The sequence below is a fragment of the Ambystoma mexicanum genome, chromosome 5q (genome assembly GCF_040938575.1).
Source record: "Ambystoma mexicanum isolate Mex_15411 chromosome 5q, UKY_AmexF1_1, whole genome shotgun sequence".
In the NCBI taxonomy this organism is placed as follows: Eukaryota; Metazoa; Chordata; class Amphibia; order Caudata; family Ambystomatidae; genus Ambystoma; species Ambystoma mexicanum.
Window position 1 is genome coordinate 701788653 of NC_090933.1, and position 22935 is coordinate 701811587.

A 22935-nucleotide genomic window follows, 5' to 3' on the forward strand; every position below is an offset into this window, starting at 1 on the left:
GTGGTCTCGTGCAGGAGGGATGTGACCAAGCAGTTTAGGCAGGACTGCCCCTTTTGGGGTAGGACCAAGCCTGATTTGCATATGCTTTTTCCCCTTCTGTAATGGCTTCTCAGGCTGGAAAACGATGGTCTGGAGGGTTGCCCAGAGCTGTGCCGGTGGTTATGATTAATTCAAAACCTTCCAGCCATCACATTTTTGTTTTGCTAAAGTCACCCCAAGTGGGACGGGTATGCCCAGACGTGTGTCCTGAGTCTGCCGGGGCTAAAGACCCAAGCTACTCCTCACTGATGACGCCCGACAAAGCTGAACCATGTCTGGGGATGCTTGTGGTCTCGTGCAGGAGGGATGTGACCAAGCAGTTTAGGCTGGACTGTCCCTTTTGGGGTAGGACCAAGCCTGATTTGCATATGGTTTTTCCCCTTCTGTAATGGGTTCTCAGGCTGAAAAGTGATGGTCTGGAGAGTTGCCCAGAGCTGTGCCCGTGGTTATGATTAATTCATAACCATCCAGCCATCACCTTTTTGTTTTGCCAGCACCAAATAATCCCATGGATAATCATGGTCCTTGGGCTTTGCATATGGTTCCTCCCGTTCTATTCAGATTATCTCTCAAATTGTAGCCCCTCTTGATGCTTTGCTTCAGAAGACTGATCAATGAGCCTCATTAAGAGTTTGGCGGTAAATAGTAAGGTTGGCAGTTACTCTGTTACCGCCAACTTTACCACCATGCCAAATTACGGGTTTGGGCATGGAGTGGAGGATTTGCCTCCAGGAAAATCCTGGAGGTAAATCCTCCAATTTTCCATCTCAAAATTGGCAGAATCGATGGAATTACCGCAGCGGAAATTCTGCTGCGATAATTCCACCAAAAAAGCCCCATTCAGTCTCGGACTCAAATTAAATGGGGAATTTCACTGCCACCACCACTTGTAATCCGGCAGAAATTCAACTGTACCAAGTGGCAGTAATAGTAATTTGTTTGGGTGCAATTGCAGCAGATTTACCACCGGGATACTGCCCAACTCGTAATGAGGCCCAATGTGTCCAGGTTCTGAAGCTATTGTTGCATTCGAGGAATTGTATAACAAATGTTACTCCCAAGAACTAATCCACTGATCTACCATTCTGCAGTTTGTCAAAAAGAACATGTGGAAAGTAGTCAATGACCTCCAGTGCGTCTTACTTTTAAAGAAAGTTGCCAGACTGTGTCCACTCTTCTATTCTTTGGGGTCTTCCTGGCTACTTGACATTTCGGCCTATAATTCCACTTAAAGTGGCAGTTCTTACTCATAACTGTCTATTTAAAATGTCTCCTTCTTATCTGAGCTCTCATTATTCTTTGCCAACCTTACTGGCGTTTAACATCTCACAATGCTTCTCATCCATTCTCCCCCAGATGCAATCTTACCAAGGAAGGGAGCAGATCTTTCACAGTCCAAAGTGCTCGTCTTTGGAACCCTCCTCTGCTTTATCTAAGAACTATTCCTGATCTTACTCTGTGAAGGAAATATTTTAAAACAATGCTTTTCGCGGTTTTAATTATGTGTAGCTCACTTTTACAATCCCTTTGATGGCCCTTCCTATTTAACTAATGTGCATTAATGAATGTAACTTCTTGCACAGCCCTCCAGCGCTCTAATGCCTATCAGCACTTAGTGTTATAGGAATACAGTTAGAATAAGCCCATAACACATACTGAGCATAATAACGCAATAGCTAAGATTGAAAATTCAGAATGGAAAACACTCTGTGGCACACCCAATTCTTGACACCAAGGGCCTCATTACACGGTAGGCGGAGGACCAAGGAGCTATTAGCACCTTGGTCCATGCTGGTAAAATACCGGCACCGCCTTGGTGGAAAGGGGACTTACCGCCCTATTCCAAGGTTGGCGGGGCGGTAATTCCCCCTTCCCCCATTGCCCTTCCCCATTCCCATTTTTGCCCCATAGGGCATAATGGGAATGGGGAAGGTGCTAATTACGGTACCGCAAATTGCGGTACTGTAATTAGCACCCTGGTCCTTTTGCGGGTTGGTTTTTAACACCTGCTAAACAGCAGGCGTTAAAGTACCTACCCGCAAAGGGACCTCGTAGTAAGGCGGTAAGGGTTAACGGTCACCGGTACCATTACCGGTGACCGTTAACCCTTACCGCCTTCCATGTGATGAGGCCCCAAGTATGTTATGTCACTGGAGAGATCAAAATCCAGAGGAATAAACACCACAGGACTGGCAAAACCTGTTTTTCTTGCTAATCACTCAAAACACAGGGGCAAGGTAGCTGGTAAAGAGGGGACTACTGTCAAACGCTCACTTCTCAGCAAAGTAGACAAGGACTGCAAACATGTTTTGCACTCTAGATAAGAATTACAAAACTGCCCCTAGCATCTCAAATATACATGGGGAGGGCCTTGTTGGTTGCATGCAGGCCCCAGTGAGGCAGTGGGGAATCAACCCACCTAATTCCCCTTCATACGCCAAGGGAACATTCAGCACCCATTACTGACTGGACAGCTCCAGAGAGCAATATTAAACAGATCCAAGATGGCAGCCAAATATTTAAAAACTCCCTCCCTGGTCTATGTGAAAGAGATTAGAACCTGGGAATACTGGAGAATGACAATGAGGAGGAGAAAGAGAGATTCTGCTCTCTCCACCAATGTGGTAAAGACTAGAGAGCAGTGCCAGCTCGTCCATAATGGGAGACAGAGCACTGACCTGCTTCCCATTGTGGCAGAGGCACCACCAATGCTAAAAAAACAGAGACACTCTATTTCACTTTGCAATTTGCTGTTCCCCAGCGTGCATGCCATATTGGACATGTAGGTATGTGGTGTTGCTTCCTCAGCCTTGCATGGGCTGTTGTGTAAATTGGGTGGGTATCTGCTGGAACGAATGTGCCCAGTAAAAATGTCATGCCTCAGTAAGAAATGGCTAGACTGGCTGCACCAAAATGCATGTCTAGGCACCAATAGCACATATCATGCCTGCTTTACCATGGATGCCCATTTTAGTGCACCCCCCATCCTGCCCCACCTTTCCAACACATCCCCCCTCCCTCCAACTCTCCTCCTCCAAACTACAAAACTAGCTCCTCTGCCCAGAATTTCCTCCACATCTCTCTTCCTTGTACTAGGGCTTACATATGAGGCCAGGTGCTTCATAGGCAAGTACTGGGAGAGGGAAGCGTTGGACTAGGAGTAATGAATATTATTATTCAGGACTCGGGCATTGAACGCAAGCACACATATCACACACATTCACACACCATCCACTTGCTTGTTTACGCATGCACTCATTCACCATTCACTCACACATGCACATCCACACATGCTGATCCACACACACACTTAACAAAAATACATGTCCTTTTACCTTTCCCGCCCAAACCGTTTCTACCAATGTTTAGAGATAAAGTGGAGGATTAACCCTCGGCATTTTGCTACTGGTAAATCCTACACTTTACCTCCAAATTTGGAATTCGGTGCTGCACTGCACTGCTGCACTGAAAGTGGTAGGAATTCCATTACAACCCAAAAAGTGCCAATAACGGAATTGCTGTCACTTGTATTTGTATTTGTATTTGTATTTGCAACAGGGCGCATATATTAAGGCAGGTACATACATAAATGGTAAAGTACAGTTGCAATCAGACAATGGCCCTCATTAGGACTCCGGCGCTACACCATGGTGCTATTAGCACCATGGTCCATGCCGGAGTCCGCCATGGAGCAAGGGGGAATTACCACCCCATTCCAAGGTTGGCGGGGCGGTAATTCCCCCTTTCTCCATGGCTCTTCCCCATTCCCATTTTTGCCCCATAGGGCTCAATGGGAATGGGGAAGACGGCAATTACGGTACCGCAAATTGCGGTACTGTAATTGCCATCAAGGTCCCTTTGCAGGTCCCTACTTTAATGGCTGGTCCAGACCAGCCGTTCAGGTCGGGTCCCGCAAAGGGACCTTGTAGTAAGGCGCTAAGGGGTTAACGGTGCCGCAGCCTTTTACGGCGCTGTTAACTCCTTAGCGCCATGGTCGTAATGACCCCCAATCCGTTATTGGGAAACAGTATTCATAACAAGGTGGTAGAGTACATACTTGTATTTTGCAAACATAACATAGCACAATTGAAAGTTGTGATTTTGGAGGTAGACAAAAGATCACAAAGAGGGTGGAACCATGGAAACACATGGACCGGCGAGAAATCTTCTGGGTAGAAAAACTGAATAGTTTATCCGCTAATGGCATGAATGAGGAGTATAACCTGGGGGCTTTCCTCTAAGGCTTTCCTTTATGGATTGATGCTAACTGGAGAGTTGTAACAAATGTGACCAATGGACCATAAAAAAGGAATACATGGATGACGAAATGTAAAGAATGTGAGCATGATCTTGATTTTATAGACACCTATAGTTTTGGGATCTTATAGAAATCTTCTATATCCACTTCAAACTCACTGTGAGATTTATCACCCATGCCCCAGACATCAGAACAGATGGGATTGAACACAAACTAAGGGACTCACTTAGGACTTCCTTTTATCCAATTGATTACTTTTTCTAACACCACCTCTCACTAAGACACCAAGTCCTTAGGGATTAAACCACACACCGACCATGGAACAAATAGACTAGTGGATGACAGCTTAGTTAATCATTATTACATGTACACTTTCTAAACCCCACAATTATGAGCCTACGGTACCAATGGGCTATATGTTGAGCAGAAGGCCAGAAATTGACTGACATTTAAGGCATTACACATTAGAACTGGTTATGCTAAAAAACTAGGCACCTCTTTATTTAACATTTGTTAATTTTTATATTGGGTGTCCTTATACTTCTATAGACGGCACCTACCTCTTTCACCAGGGGACTACCATTTTAAACCATCCCAACAGGGAATGACGTGCACTACATTATTTACTATTTTTGTGATGTCGCGAGTGTGACGTCATCACGCACCCACGTCAGAACGTTTGTAAACAATAGACGCCCATTTTGCTGCACCGCGATTTTCACGGCACCCGTGAGGCTCCACAGTACCCGTAATTCTACACAGCACTAAGACATTGGGGAGGTAAGACTGCTAGGATATGGAGGACGCCTAATCTTTAGGCTAGATTTCTTTTTAAACGTTACACAAAGGGACTTCTACTTTAAATGTGACATATTACTCTGCATTACAATTTGCAGGATATGCCCCAGAGATTTTTCTGCTACCAAAATCCGTGAACAGAGCTCAGTTTGACAACTTGAGAAGGGAGCAAACTTGAGAAGTAATATCAAACCTGGAAGAATACTCTGGGTAAGACAAGTCACATTACGTATTCTTGCATAACAAACCACCAGAGTAAGGTAGAGACTTACTCTGAATTTACAATTGTTATTGGTAAATTAAAGGGGCAACTGGAGAACAAAGGATCTCCTGCACGGAGCAGCCAATTAGGGGAGATTTACCATATTGTAGAACTTTGGGTCTCCTACTGCACCACACAGGTAAACAAGATTCAGAATCTTTTACCAGTTGTGTACATACATATGTGCTGTGACTCCAACACACAGCTGGCACAATTTGTGCTTTCTACTAAGGGTATCTAAGTGTTGACAGTTATATATTTTTAGATTTTTAGGGAGATTATGTACCCAAATTCCCATGATTGGATAACAGAACTACTTGGATTGAATTTCCATGAGAGATATTTACATAGGTGACTATAAGATGGAGAATCATGACAGATAATGAATGAACTGTATCATAAATTAAGTTGTTGAGATTAAGAATTACTAAAACATGATTAATTATTCATTGAGATTTGCTAAGAAAAAGGGATTGGATAGACAACTCCTGAAGCAGTGGAAATTTACATCCCGAAATGCATATAGAAACATACAAAGATTAAACGTATCACAGTATATTGACTTGATTGAGCTAGTCATATGAGAAACTATTCTACATTCAATGTATGAAATTGTCTATCTAGGTTTCTGAAATTGTTCATTTGAAATCACTGAAAAAATTATTGATTCGATCTAACTGCAAAGCATATATCATGTAACATGAGTTATTGGTCCAGATACCAGATGATGAAGTAAAAATACTTGAGTTATTTTAACAAAATTCTGAGTACTTAAATAATTATTTGATTTGAAATTAATTCAATTAATTACTTTGATTGATCCACACAAATTGATTGTCAACACAATACCAATTAGGTGTGCAGGGGACGGGAGAGTTCCACAATTTTGTGGACATCTGTTGTCTTATACTTGTATGCTGCACTGCCAAACTCATAATGAGGGCCTAACAATTTATTTTTTAAAACACATTTTCCTGGTAGTTTTTGTATGTGTTCCAGAATACCTCTTTCATATTGGATGTCCACTTAACTTCAGAGAAACAAACCAAATACCATTTTGCACATATCGTAACAAGCACATGATATGATATGATAGGTTATTTACAACGCACTTAATACCCAGAGGCTTTTAAGTGCGGACCCGGGGATCGAACCTGCGTTGCTCCGTTTCATCTTTCCGTTGAGCTATCCTCCCGAGACAAGACTGCATCGCTCTTGCACTGTATTTCCTGCCATTATTTAAATGAGATTCTCAATTTCAGATTACTGCAACCATTGCATTCTTTCTCCGGAACATGCATACATGACTCTATGGTCGACCTTATCAAAGGTCTGCAACCAGCAGCTCTCCAGAGGTTTTCCTATACAACTCCCATGATCCCCATCATTGACTATGTTGACTAGGGTTGATGGGAGCTGGAGTCTGCCCACACTAGTTTACATTTTAATCCAGTCATTATCAGGTAATATTCACCTGATATTACCTCATTTCCACAGCTCTTATTCACAAAACCCTAATTAATGCCACATATTCGGTGTACAAAATAAGACCATGGGTCAATTCAGAACACCATGACTTATATCTTGTAGTTTATATTTGTTCAGCCGCTAGCGATAACACAGATCTAGTCCTTCGGTATGGACAGCACTTCATTATGTCACACACTCATATGACTGTTTTTTTTAATAAACTGCAGTTAAATCTCAACACCATACATTGTAAAAAATCGTTGTTTTGTTTTTATATTAACAATTAGATAATCGTGTTTTCTCAACTCATATACAACATATACGAGAGCATAATAAAACTCTGCTTGGATGCTCGATATTCAGTTAAGTACATTTCAAATGCATTTCATGAAGAAGATCAACAATTGTTTCAATATATTGAAATGGGACTTTCATGTGCCTGCTGGATTTCAATATTGTGTGGAGCAATAGAAGAGTTGTAACAAACCTACCCTTATTGTTGAGTTCTAATATCATCAATACAAAATATACCGTCAGCAGTCTGACTTCTGTCACAGTCGCCCGACCAGATACAAGACATTTGGTGGCAGATCTCTTCAAAAGAGGGATCCACCCTCTGGAATTTCTTAAATTCAGAAGCGGTCTTAAAACTCATCCCTTCTAATTGATTGATGGTAACGACACACCAGTGGTTGCCATCAACCACCTGACACACCACCAGCCTGTTGATACAGTGCAGCTTCTCATAGTGTTACTAAACCACTGTTTCTGCCTACTGTGACGGCTGCTTTCTGCTGGTCAGATGATTAAAGCAGATTCACTGAATGCCAACCTTTGGGACTGACGAGCTTCACGTCAGTTTATGGCTCTAATTGTAGCTCGTTTCAAACAGATGATGGATGGTCATTCTGAGCAACATGTTAAATGGTGAACTGATGATTTCCAGGGCCATCGTTCCACATTAGACTATTGAAAAAAAACGGAACAATAAAATAAAAATAAATTAAAAGAATTTGTGATATGGCTGAATCAGGTTTATGTAAAATAATCAAAGTAGAATATTTCTGTGCATCAATAGAAAATGCAGCCCTATAATGTTTAAATTGCAATGGATGTCTCCCTTTTATTCGTGTTGCCACATGCAATATTGCACTGAACATGACCATCCTGGTCAGGAGGATAGCTCAGGGGCAACGTATGTCTCTTGGAAGAAAGACATAGCATAGCAACACAGGTTCGAATCTCGGTCCAGTGCTTAGAAACTGGTCTCTATATTGAATGCATTAAAAAAGATAATTATATGTAATATAATATATAATAATGAACAGTCTCTAGACATTGTTCCCAAGCCAGCAAAGAGCATGAAAAGCATAGATGGGGAACGCATCACCCACACTTTGTGCTTTTTACCGGCTCGTTGTCAAATGCAGCATTCAATGAAAAACCCTATGCATCGTCCACCATGCTTTCTGCTGCAGGAGTCCAGAAGTAATCTTGATGTAGGTCATCCCACATGTACCATCCAGCGAGGCAGCCTTAGCCTGGAACATGCACCCTTTAGACTTTGCCTGCAGGAGGACCATCTGACCTGCTGGAAACTCCTGAACATTTGTCTGTTCAGTAGGCTGCAAGAAGGAAAACAATGCCAATACAATCCCCACGTGCCAGCCCAGGACAAAGATACAGATCAGGCACACCCACAAACTTACAGCAGCTGGACAGTCAACAAAAAACATCACCACATTTCCAGGATAATACCCCCCCCCCCCCATCCCGGACACTTCAGTAACAGGTCACGTGCCAGGTTTACCACTCTGATCCAAGTTCATACCAGCTAATATTAAAAGGAACACAACTCTTTGAGAATGAAGCAAGAAATCCTACGGTGGCAGCGCATATTCAACTAGTCCAGTGATACCAGACATCACCAGATGCCCCGTGTAATGTCCATTAACCCAGATTTATCAGAAATAGGACATGTGCCAGGTCCTCTCTACTAACCCCAGGCAAACCAGTTTCAAATGAACAAGAAAGTAAAGCATTAAGAAGCTAGCACACATGTCTTCCAGGAAAGCTTATTCATAAACTAATACAAGAGACCCCCCCCAAACCCTCCCTCATCTGACCCCCCCCCCAACCCTCCCCCAGATCAACAATAAAAGCAAGGAAGCTCCTCCGGGAACGGTATCCCTACAAAATATCCCTACCAAAAATATCGCCGTACCTATGGCCGTTTGTCTCGCCATAGGCAATATTTTTGGGGGGGATAATTTGTGGAAGCAGGGGTTGGGGGGTGTCCCCCGCACATTTTAAAATAATGCAGGGGCTGCAGGGGTGTCCCACCGCAGGGTCCATGGGTCAATATCCTTACCTCTCTCAATCCGCTCTATACCTACATTCTCCTCCTTCCGCACCTCACTTAAATCTCTCCTTCTCCATCCCCCACCAAGAAACCCTTCCCCCTTCTTGCTCCCCATCCTTCCTTTATCTTTCTCCTTGATCATCTCCCTCCCCTTCCCCCACCCACCCCATTCTCGCCCTTATTCCCCTTCTGTTTCCCTCCTTCTTCTCCTCCTTACCCCTCCCTCTTCCCTCTCAGTTCTAGTGCTCTACTCTCCCTCCTCCCTTTCAGTTTAATTGCTCTACTTACTGTTGTTTTGGTTGATTCATAATTGTAAATTGCTTCTACTGTTATAATGTTTTTTGTATCCAGTTGTTAAAATGTTCAGCGTTTTATAAACATAATAAATACAATACAATACAATATCGCCGCAAAAATATGGCGATATTTTTGTATTGCAATATTTTTGCGGGGATGTTAACACATGGAACCCTGGGAACTGCTTACTCAAAACTGATACAAGTCATCCTGGACTATCACTTAAGCAAAGAACGCCTGGACAGTAGAAACAGATTACCACAAAGCAGAAAGAGAATGTCTGCAGCACAGCTTAATTCAAAATGAAGATTGAGCAAAAATCCATGGATACGGGCCAATTAACAAAATACGCACAGCAGTGGACCAGTCACTTGAATGTCCTCCTATCATGATCATGTACTTACTACTGAGGAGAAATGTTCATTTATGAGTTCTCCAACAGGTCTGGGCTCTCCCTCTATTAGTATCATCAAAGTGGGCAAACGCAGACCACCGGGAGAAAGAAACCTTATGGTAGGAAGTCTGGGGACTCGGAATGCTTCTTAAAAGCTAGTCCTTTTTCTGAAGTCTTATTCCCGGCTTCCTTATTTAAACAGTGATATAATCATGATTAACAAGTCCTCTCTATTCTGTCAATTCAGAATATAAATTATTCGTTATCCCCCTCTCGCCCAGGTACTATGCATTCTCTTTCTCTATGTCCCCTAGTTACCTGACAAGATGTCTCAACTGTAATACTTAATTCAGAGTTTTGAAGTTTATGAGGCAGGAAAGGCAACCAATCAGATTTCTCGGATGGTGGGCTGAATGCCACAATCTCAGCTTGTGTTCCAAGCATCCTGATGGCTGCTTTCCCTGCCCTCTGCCCCCCACCATCCTCTCCGATTTCTCGTCCCTTCCCAACCACAGCCCCACTTTCCTGATTCATTTGGCGGCAGTGCCCCCGCCACTGCTGCAGCTCTGTGTCCCTGCTGGCTGCCATGGAAATGGAATAAGAGCCTCGTATGGGGCCCGCCTTCCAGATCCATGGTAGCCATCTTAAGTAAGTATTTTGTTTCAATGAATGGGACTCCATGAGGCGTCCCATTCATTAAAACAAGATACATTTCTCTTAACACCCTGCATTACCAGATTTAAAAACCAGGGAGGTAATAACAATAACACCCAGTCTGGTGGGCCGGATGGGGCGGAAACAGTGCTGGACCCATCGTTAAGGTCGGGGAAGGATGCTAAGCCAATCAGGTGGCTGGAAGAGCAGGTGAGAAAACAGTGTGTACCGTCCACTCTTTCCAGCTACCCGAGGCCCTTCCCTCAATCTCTTGATTGTGAGGAGGCAACAGGGAGCTTCCCCTTGTTGCCTCTCCACGTCCCACCCTAACCCTCTCCACCAAGGACATTAGCACCTTTACCCCACCCTCTACCCTTGCACACTTACCTCCTGTTCCGGTCCTAGCACTCCTACCGCCCGCGACCGCCGCCATGGAAATGGAAAAGTCCCTTTTCCAACAGCTCGAGCCACCTTTTTCTTTTGGTGGGGGGTTTTGTGTTTGCACAAAAGCACGTAGCCCATCTCCCGAGAAAAAAATACTTTATTTGGTCCCCAAGCAAACCCCTGGGTGCAAATAGCAATCAAGCCAGAGCTGGGGCTGTACAGGCCGGTAATGGCCAGCAGTCCTCGCCAAGGTCCTCGCCCCCAGGCTGGGGTGTGATTGCCTCATTCTGAAACTGAAGTTATGAAGCTACCTCAGCGTCAATTGAGGGGGATGGAAGTTTGTTGGGATTCATTTTTGTGTTTTTGTGTCGTGCTGGATAGGAGTTTGAGGCATTTTGCAGACACTAGGGTAGACTCTGGGAGAAACAACCAGGAATACTGCCCTCTCCCCAAATTGCCTGACAAGTGCACGACAAAATGCACCCATTGTCTGATGAGCCAATGTCACAGCAGGACCCACTAGCGGTGGACCTGAGTGAGGTGTGAGACAGTACTCAGCCTGGAACCCACCTTACTCTCGAAGGTGAAGTGAGAGCCTGGGGTTTGCATATCCCAGGTAGACCTTTCTTCGAATGTTCTTTCTTCATATAATCCTTAGCCCTTACTTGACCTTAGTTCTCTTGCTCAACTCAGTTCACAATGTATCTATTTTAGTGAGAGAGAAAGAGAGAGAGACAAAGAGAAAGAGAGAGAGAGACTGGCAGCTGCAAAGTGAGAAATAGAAATGGCAGGTGTCTGTAAAGGTCCGAGGGAAGAAGCCAGGCAGTTTTCCATAGATAGGACTTTTCATGCTTTGATACGACTTCTATTTTGTTCTGCCATGCCATGCCCTTATCATGCTTTGTTAAGTCGTGGTATGCCTGCTGTATATGGCTGGATTGTTTGCGCCCCTCGGTAACCTGCTCACCATTCCATTTTCTACCTTATAGTATACAGCTCCTGTGTGTCTCGCTATAGTTCTGCCCACTTGAACTAGCTCCCATGCATCCCACTGTACTTTTGATCCTTTGCGTCCCGCTGCAAGTTTGCACCTCTGAGGTTTTGTGTCCGAGTGTCCCATTGCGATTTCACCAGTGGTGCCCAATGTGTTTAGTGTCCTACTCTATCCTGCTCTCTGATGCCCAATGTAATTCATAGGGCAGCTCCTAGATATTTCACCTTGATCTTGTAGCATGCTTGTCTGTTCTTCACAAGATATCTTCCCGCTGCAGGATCCTGACTCTGTCTCTTCTTAGGAACTATTCTCACCCACTTCCTTCTTGGTACCCACCACTATTGCATGCCCCCCTTGTCTTCCAATGCTGCCCATGTTCAGTCACTCTCATAAAGTACCAGTTACTGCATGCTGCCCACTGCCAGAGATGCTGCCCACTCTTCAGTGCCTCGGAGCATTGCCTCGAAAGTATCTTAACCGAAGGGCACCACTACAGAGATGCCACCATGGCCACACTGGATGGCAGCTCCAAGTTGCCAACGGGGCCCTTCACTAATCTCCCTGGATTAACCTTCTCAACCTCTGTGCTCACTATGCCACACATGATGCACATGCCAACGAAGCCACTCACACATGGCAATTGAATACCCTTCCCCAAGGATATATAACAACAACCTCAATAATCAATTTACATATCACAGTCCACACCAGTGGATCCCAACACCAAGGCCCTGATTCATGGAATTATTTGCATGTAAAACAGGGATTTGCGTGCCATTCTATCCGCAAATCCCCCTTCATCAAACAGGGTTTTGCGGGCAGAATAGCATCCAAATCCCAGTTTTACTTGCAAATAATTCCATGAATCAGGGACCAAGTGTACCAAAGGCCCCCCTTTGGAAGCAAATGCTTCTATGCACTCAACACTTAATACATAGAAACGGACCCAAAGGCAGAGCTGAGGGTGCTTCTGTTCTGCACGCATCAACTAAATAGAACAGCTCTCTTGCATTTGACCTCTCCCCCTGCTAGCCTCACACACACCTCTCTCTTTCAGATCTGCCAGAACCCCTGGAGGCCATGCAAATGGCCGTAGTGTTTAGTATAAATAGGGTGACCAGACGTCCTGGTTTTCCCCTTCCGTAATTAAAACCGTGATTATTTTTCACAATACGTACATAATTTTGAAGCTGGAGGTTTGGCTCGAACCGCCAACCTTTCAGGTACAAATCACAACACTTACTGACTGTGCCAGAGAGACTTAATTGGAAATCATTATACAGCAAGCCATGTAATATCTATCAGAACTAATGCTTGGTTTGAATTAACATGCCAAGATTCACAGATAAAACTGCACAAATGAGATCATATACAGTTTATAGAAAGGAGAAGTGCTGGAAATATGGTTGGGTGGTGGTTGGAGGAGGGTGTTGGGGGACGGGCGGTAATTGGTGGGCTGCGATGGGTAGTCCCTCTTTTATGTTGTTGGTCGTCCTGGTTTTTTCTTTTGGAAATCTGGTCACCCTAAGTATAAATCCCAAAAGCATAACACTATGCAATGCTTCTAAGGACATTTTCGTTGAAATAGTAGGAACATTCATCAGCATTGAAGTAGAGATTGCTGGTCAAGCATTAAAGGCATGCTATAGACCAGCACTGTTAGAAATCTGCAATGTCTTTCATTGAATTATTATTACAGAGGTTTTGTGGGCTTCTCAAGTTCAGATGGCCCACAGCGGGCCTCGGAGGTGGAGGGGGTCTAATAAAAAGAATGCTGTGTGCATTTCAGCAATTCTCAGGTAATCCCTCCCCAAATATCAGCTGATACTAGATATCGTCAAGGGACCCCAAAAGGGATATAGCACAAACATTGCCCTAGTGCAACAATGAATTGATAGAATACTCTTGTTGCACTAGGGCAATTTCTGCCGCAGTTATAATTGCACTTTGACGGGTGCACAGTTTTTGTAATACCGCCTGTTCTAAATCCTGCGCGTACCGGCTTGCCCCTTCACATTCAGCGCAGAGGTTTAGGTTTTCGGTTAATTGCCCTTTCCCCGCCAGCTAGCTTGCTTCAACACGGGGCAAAAGTTTGAGTTCTAAACATGTATCACTTTGGGCATTTGTTGCATCAAATGGCCCAAACCCTGTGGATTCCCATTATAACTCACTGATGCAAAAAAAAAGGGAACCATTATCTCAGAGTGCATTTAAGACATCTGTGGAGAGAGAGAGAGAGAGAGAGAGTGAGAGGGAGAGAAAGAGAGAGAGAGAGAGAGAGAGAGAGAGAGAGCTGTTGCTGGAGTAATGTGGTCTTGACAGTAACCGTTTATTGTGCTGTATTTATTCTACTTTCTAATGTTGTCATCTCTCTTTTTAAACTCTTACACTGAATTTACCAACTCATTAAATATTAAATTAAACATTATTAAACATTACATTTTGAATTATTAAAAACTCATGTTCCAGTATTACCAAATGTCCATTTAGGCAGCGCAAGCAGTGCGGGCCCTGTGAGTAATGTGTTTGCTAATGAGCCAGGCTGGCACTTGGAGATGCACAGAAGGAGCTCAATGCACCGCCGCAGATTGCAATTTGTACACGTTCCATCTAGGCTACACTCCTGCATAGTGCACATACGCATAGGTTTCGAAATGCAGCTGGGTGCTCAGGATGTCCACAATGAAAGTGCACGTGCAAAGTTACAAACAATTAATATTCGTCTATGTCTATATGTTCACATCTTCCTGGCCGATATCCCTGCTGCCCGATGTTAAATCGTCGAACATTAAGTCTCGAAAATCTCTATTGTCATGGATTGTATCCTCTGGCCGATATTTGGTCAATAACAGTTTGTTGCTATTTTTGTCTTTCATTTGGCTTTTGTTTCTTACCCCTTTCATTACTGAAACTCGTCCTCAACTCATCCTCTCTCCTCCGCCCTCACAGCACCTCATCTTTCTCCCTGTCTCTTTTATTTCTATACAAAACCCAAGGTGGGAACCTCAACAATTACTGGCGCCTTGAGGTGAGAACATACAATGAAACATATGGTGGTGCCAGGAGAAGGAGACTATTCTGAAGAAGGAAGGCAGAAAGCTAGAAAAATCAAATCATGATTTCATTTTATTTTGATTTGAATATGTAAAAAAACATGAAACAATTTAGTCAGTTATGTTATAAAAACATCCTATATATCACGCATCCATACATTCATTCAATCTAAATACATTTTTAAAACATTTAATTATTTTAAGATATTGAAGAGGAATATACAATTAATTTCCAATTCATTTCACCTATACAATTAATAATAGTTCATTCCAGACAAAGTATCGACTATTGGTGCCCATAAGTGTAGATCTTCTTTAAAGCACAGGCTTCCCAGTTGGTAAATAGTTTCGACTTGGCAAAATATATAAGTCTTCATCAGGATGGGATGAACATTAACAATTTCTAAAAACAAACAGATAAACATATTGTTAAAAATAATTAACCTAGCTTGCTGTCTCCCCTCACTCAGTAGAACTCACAATAGTATTGGACCAGGGGGAAATCAATCAAATCTATCTCTCTACCCATCAGGCTCATCTATTAGCCCACAACATAGGTCCCAAAGTTTGCTGCATACCTAAATGCAGCAGAAAACCAAAACAATGCCTCAACAAATGTCGACAAAATTTTCAGCAAACCATCTGGACCCTTTACTAATTTAAGGTCAATGGTATGTAGCACAAAAATCAAAATTCCTTTCATTTAGTGCCATATCTCACACTTTATACTCATCCATGCTCCACATCTGTCGGGACTCAATGTAATTAAATATTCGTCATACCTGCAAACCCTGCTTGGGTTCGCCTGGTAACTTGTACTCCAATGGCCCGGTAACTTGTGCTCCTGTGGCCTCTGGTGAACATCAGTATAGCTCACTCTTCACATACACGCTAGTCTAGCGAAGATACAAACGTTTACTTTAATAATGAAAGACTACCTGCAGGAATCTAACAGAGAAAAGCAGCAGAGGATAACAATTAGCAAAAAAGTATATATATATACCTTTGTTCGACAATGCTAATTCACCCGTGCGAGGAAACTCCTACATATCAATGCGTCTCTCACGCGTTCTCATTTTGGTAAGTCACGCCGCGGAACCGTTCATAACGAGCGGAAAAGGAGTGATGCACTCTTAGCGAATCATCGCGTGTGTGCATTCTGTTCTCGATCTATATGGAACCAAAACAGTAGAAAATACTACCGTAAATTTACTTTTCTCCCTTTCAGAAAGTCAAAAGCCAGCTTAAACTAAAAGGCTTACCTTGCTATCAGGACCAAGAGATCGATCGTGGTAGCATCCGTTTCCAAAACAAAGCGACCAGCAAATGCTAAGGAAAACAGAGCCATCTTTTATTTCACTTGGCCAACTAGTAGACATAAAAGGCGTACTCACGTTACTGCTCAAAAGGAAGTCCAATGGCTAAAAACAGATGACAGACTATTACGGCAGAAGTCTGTGAAGGAAGAAAGTGAAAGGGTGCAGCTTCGAAATACCGAACTGCATTCCTATTTCTGAAGGGGAATACATACCCTCATATACAAAGTATAGAAATGATATATAAAGAAAGGGAAAATAAGGAAAAAAATAATAATAAAAAATAATAATGAATAAAACAATAGAACACCAAAATAAGATAGAAGACAAAAGAAACACCAAGGGAAGGTCTACATAAATAAAACAACAAGGGAAGGTCTACATAAATAATACAAATATGAAGCCGACCCCTAAGGGAATCAATTCCATTCTTCCTGTTGATTCAATCCCCTACTTAGACAGTTAGTGTGGTATATCCACCACTGTTCCTTCTGGGACAGACGTGCCGCCATGTTGGCCGCATCAGTGCCGACTACTTTTTCAACAGCCCACCATTTTAGAACCTCTGGGCTATGTTTCAGCTCCAAAAAATGCATAGTCAAAGGAGCATTCAACTGCCCCGTCCTGATTTTGGATTTATGCTCACTTATACGCAATTTTACCGCTCTAGACGTCTTACCAATGTAAGCCTTTTTGCAGGGGCATATTATTGCATATATTACATTAAGGCTGAGGCAGGTTGTAGGATGCCTCAATTTCCAATCCCTATCATGAATTTTGATAGTGGAGGTCGCCGAAGTGCTTGCACAGTTAGAGCAATTACCACAGGGGTAATGTCCTATAATAGGGGGCATACCCCAAGTCGCAGTTAATGTCCGTTGGCTGTCTTGCACTTGGTTTCTGTCGGCCTTAGACACCCAATTTTTGATGTTCCTGCCTCTTTTAAATGCATAGATAGGTTTAGGTAAATCAACCATATTTAGCTGGAGTAGGTGCCAGTGGTTAGATATTATCTTCTTGATCTTATTGTGCTGATTATTGTAGGTCAAGGCACAAACTAACTGGTCATTTCCCAACTTTCTTTCTTTGGTTTCCTTTTTCAAGAGTACTTCCCTATGTTGATATCGGGCTTGTTTTTTCGAGTATTTCAGCAATTTTCTAGGATAACCTCTCTCAGTTATTCTTTCTTCAATCACAGAAGCCTGCTTAGTAAAATCTTCCATTTTGGTACAGTTTCTCCGGGCCCTTAGGAACTGTCCATATGGAATATTAGACATTAAAGATTGAGCATGAAAACTCTGGTGGTGCATTATCGTATTTCTATCGGACTCCTTTCTGTAAAGGTCCACTGCCAAGACATTTTTGTCCACCTTAATTAGCAAATCTAAAAACGCAATCTCCTTGTTGCTGGTCTGGATTGTAAACAGCAAGTTAGGGTTCAAATTATTGATCCATTAAAAAAGGCATTGTAGTCCCCTTTGGAACTATCCCAAATTATGAGTATGTCATCTATATACCTCTTATATAATTTGAGAGCAAGTTTGAAGGGATTAGAGTCTGCCATGATGTTAGATTCCTCAAAGTCCCACATATATAGGGTGGCGTAATTGGGAGCGAAAGACACCACCATAGCCGTCCCCTTAATTTGCATGTAATACATGTTCTTGAACCTAAAGAAGATTTTTGAAAGCGCAATTTCCAATAACTTTACCAGAAACTCACTGGGAACGGAAGTGGTGTCTGTCCTGGTTTGTACAAATGTCCTCATAATGCCCATGCAGTCTCCCTGGGGGATGTTGGAGTACACAGACTCCACATCCAGGGTGATAAGCATATCCTGGTCGCTATTGAATGTAAAAGATTCCACCATCCTGATCACATCCGTCGAGTCTGAAAGATAAGTGGGAGTATTCTTAGCTAAGGGTTTCAAGAAAAAATCCAAGTACTGCCTCAATGGTTCCAAAATGGAACCACTTAAGGAAACTATGGTTCTACCTGTGCTGCTTTTCTCTGTTAGATTCCTGCGGGTAGTCTTTCATTATTAAAGTAAATGTTTTTATCTTCGTTAGACTAGCCTGTATGTGAAGAGTGAGCTATACTGACATTCACCAGAGGCCACAGGAGTACAAGTTACCAGGCCATTGGAGTACAAGTTACCAGGCGAACCCAAGCAGGGTTTGCAGGTATGACGATTATTTTATTACATTGAGTCCCGACAGATGTGGAGCATGGATGAGTATAAAGTGTGAGATATGGCACTAAATGAAAGGAATTTTGATTTTTGTGCTACATACCATTGACCTTAAATTAGTAAAGGGTCCAGATGGTTTGCTGAAAGTTTGTCGACATTTGTTAAGGCATTATTTTGGTTTTCTGCTGCATTTAGGGATGCAGCAAACTTTGGGACCTAAGATGTGGGATAATAGATGAGCCTGATGGGTAGAGAGATAGATTTGATTGATTTCCCCCTGGTCCAATACTATTGTGAGTACTACTGAGTGAGGGGAGACAGCAAGCTGGGTTAATTATTTTTAACAATATGTTTATCTGTTTGGTTTTAGAAATTGTTAATGTTCATCCCATCCTGATGAAGACTTATATATTTTGCCAAGTCGAAACTATTTACCAACTGGAAAGCCCGTGCTTTAAAGAAGATCTACACTTATGGGCACCAATAGTCGATACTTTGTCTGGAATGAACTATTATTAATTGTATAGGTGAAATGAATTGGAAATGAATTGTATATTCCTCTTCAATATCTTAAAATAATTGAATGTTTTAGGAGTGTATTTAGATTGAATGAATGTATGGATGCTTGATATATCGGATGTTTTTATAACATAACTGATTAAATTGTTTAATGATTTTTTACATATTCAAATCAAAATAAAATGAAATAATGATTTGATTTTTCTAGCTTTCTGCCTTCCTTCTTCAGAATAGTCTCCTTCTCCTGGCACCACCATATGTTTCTTTTATTTATATATACTTTTTTGAATAGATACCCATAAACATTATATTTAGCCATCCATTTATAGATTTTAGGTATGCATGGAGTTATCACCTTGGAGTTATCGCCCTCTGTTAGCTTGATCAATATTACCATATTGTCAGTATGTAACCCCAATGGAACAGCAAACCCTTCGACAATGATGGTGAGCGGCCTCTAATGGCCGCGGGACCGTTTTCGGACGGGCCCGTGACGCGATGACGTCATCGCGTTACGTGTTGGTGCGCGATGACGTCATGACGTCACATTTTCAAGCCGTTTTTACCCGCGAAAATCACGGGGCGCCAGATCCTAGCAGGAACACAGGATTGGTGCTTCTACGGGTTGGTGGTAAAGAGAAAGGATGCTCAAGTAAGTGAGGGCAGAATTTGGATGAATAAATCCATGAAAAACTCCATGGTGGAGGTGACATTTGTAGAACTATAAGGACTATAGAAATCTGAATGGGGATCTATCTCTTACAGGAACTTGGCCCTATAAGGGGAGTGGAGTCTGGTACTCACCATTATATAGGAGGAATCCTTACAGAACACTTGGGATCAAGATGTTCAGCCATACTGTAGCATAACCCTGCTTTGATATAGGTAAGACTTTGAACCTATTTTTTAGCCTATGAAGTTGACATATATGGGAGGTTGTGTTAAATCCCATATCTTTTTGCCCTATTTACATACTACTAGAGAGAAGGGAGAGATAAGGAAGCGCTAGAATACCTGAAGAAATCGGGAATCTACAATATTTAACTGAGAAAGCCCAAGATTCATGATTGAGCAGAGAGGTATGTAATTTAAGACATACTCTTTACCCTTGGAGGGATGAGGGTATACATGTTTTATGTAAATAGAGATTGATACTCAATGACTAGATACTAATAGGGTGTTCACTTTTTGACCAACAGAGTTCTCCCCTAAGAAAGAAGAATTTTTAAATTGCGGCACAAGACAATTTCCCCTGAAGAATGTCCTACATCACTGTATCTTAAGGACAGAAACTTGTACAAGTCGGGTTGTTTGTATTATACCAATAGTAAATAGGCCATTAGTAGTGTGACATAGGAATCAGAGTGTGAGTTGTACACACAATGTAAGATCCTTATAGAACATCTGAAAACTTGCCGTACTTATGGTATTTCTACTTGTGTGGTTTTAAGCATAATGTATATGTTTTATGTACGATGATCATCATTTTTTTGATTGTTTTATGAAATTTAGAATCTTAATAAAATTTTGTGATAATTGTTACCACTTTTTGCTGTGGGAAGAGTGTTTAGTGACACCTAAGTAAATATCGGACTGTCTTTTTGTTTATATAAGTGTATGTGCACAGAGCAAGAGGTCTGTTTTATCCCTACCTGTGATTTAGTACCGTTTTGAGAATAGAGTTGTTGGAGACCAATAGGGTCTCGGAGGTTAACGTGACAAGTGACACGAATTTGTCCTTGACTCTCCCCGATTTCACGTAGTGTGTATAGAGACGAGCTAAAGGGTTCTCATGATGGAATCCGAGAAATGTTTAGCTTATGATGATGAGTATGTTCGAAAGTTAATAGAATCTTTACCAATAGGAGGTCTCAATAAAGATTTAGAAGCATTCGATAAAGATGACCAATGGGATGAATTGGTCCAGATGAGGAAGAGACTCATCCGTACAGAATTACATGCCATCATCATGCTAGAGTATGTCAAAAACCAGGCTTTACCTCAAGGTCTTACTGTAAGAAATGAACCCAGATTATTTTTAGACAACCCAGAGTTCAAAGTAAAATGGAGCTATATTTCCAATAAATATGGCCGGGATTGGCTAATATTAATTATCGAAACAGCACAAGAAACAGCTAAAAAAATCGAAGTAGATCTGAAGGACTTAGAAGAAAAAATCAAGAGTAAATTTGATGTGGAAGCTTTTAAAAAAGGCTTAGATAAGCATCTTAAAGAGATGCAAGAATTCAAGAATGAAACTGTCTCTGAAAGAATTAAAAGAATGAAGAAGGACATTCTTAATTTCTCTCACTAAAAAGCTTTTCGTTATACTAACAAAGACTATAAATTTGGAGAGCCCGGACCTAATACTAAACAGAATCGGAGAGTACGGTTCCGGAATACATCGTATAGTTCGAGTGGAGGTGGCTCCTCGGACTATGACGAATCCGGCGATACAGATGTTCCCAACAATAGGGGTGGAGGCCGTCCCTTTAGAGGTAGAGGAAGAGGTACAAGGAACAACAGCCAGAGGGGGAATAACCAAAGGCAGTCTTTTTTAGGAAGAGGAGGAGATCAGAGACAGTGGGAACCAGAACGGATGCAAACGAGGAGTTACAGGGGTTGGTAGTGAACCTTTCAGATACTCATATCACTAAAAAGGAAGAAGAAGTACTCAGTAAGGGTTTGAACTTTGTACTCACCAAGTTTCATAATCCTTTTGAATTTAGGATTGAATTCAATCAGTTCATGCGGAAAGTTCACCTTAAAGAATTCTTTATGGATAACGCCTTTGATAAAAGTGATAATTGCAGTGGTTTGAGAAATCCCTCCGTTTTTTGTGCACCTAGCAGTGCACAATCAGCTGAATCTAAGGTTTTTGAAAAAAAGGTTTTGGAAGAGGTAACTAAGTTGGAAACTAAGGGTATTCCTCACCATTCTAATTTAAGTATAGCAGAGCAGAAGATTTTGAAGAACTTGGGGGCAAATGATAAGATTATTATTCGCCAAGCAGACAAAGGAGGCGCTATTGTCATAATGAATAGGAATGATTATATTCAGGAATGTGAGAAACTGTTATCTGACGAGAATCATTACCTTAAAATAGATAGAGATCCCAGTAATGACCTCTTAAATATCATTCGAGACAAGGTACATAAGGCAGTGGATGAACAGATGATTAGTAAACAAGAGGGTGAATATTTGATAAGAGAGAACGGGCGGGTACCCATTTTTTACATATTACCTAAGATTCACAAGAGTTTAGAGAACCCGCCGGGGAGACCTATTGTTTCGGGAGTGAGTTCCCTTTTGGAACCACTTTCTAAATTTGTAGATTTCTATTTGAGACCCTTCATTCCTATTATGAGAAGCTATATTAAGGACACCACTGATGCTATCAACAGAATAGAGGGCAACACTTTTGACCCCGCGGTTAATTTACTCATGTGCTTAGATATTCAAGCACTATACACCAACATACCCCAGTTGGCAACTTTGGAGGTAGTGGAGGAAACTTTATTGAAAAGAGATGATGGGCACCCGGTAGCCAGTTCTTTCATAAAATGGTGCACAGAGATGGCCCTCACTAAAAATTTCTTCCAATTCATGGGACAGTTCTACAAACAGATTGAAGGGACAGCAATGGGCTCAGCCATGGCCCCAAATGTCGCCAATCTGTATGTCAACATGTTTGAAGAAACGGTAGTTTATAATGAACGTAATCCTTTTCAGAATAACATCATCTGTTGGTTACGCTATATAGATGATGTTTTCGTCATTTGGAAAGGGAACGAAGAGAAAGCAGACCAATTTTTACAATGGCTCAATCTACAAAATAGATATCTTAAATTCACTAGTAATATAAGTAACAAGGAAGTGAATTATTTAGATATCAGTATATACCATCAGAATGGATTACTTTTAGTTCGACCATATACTAAAAC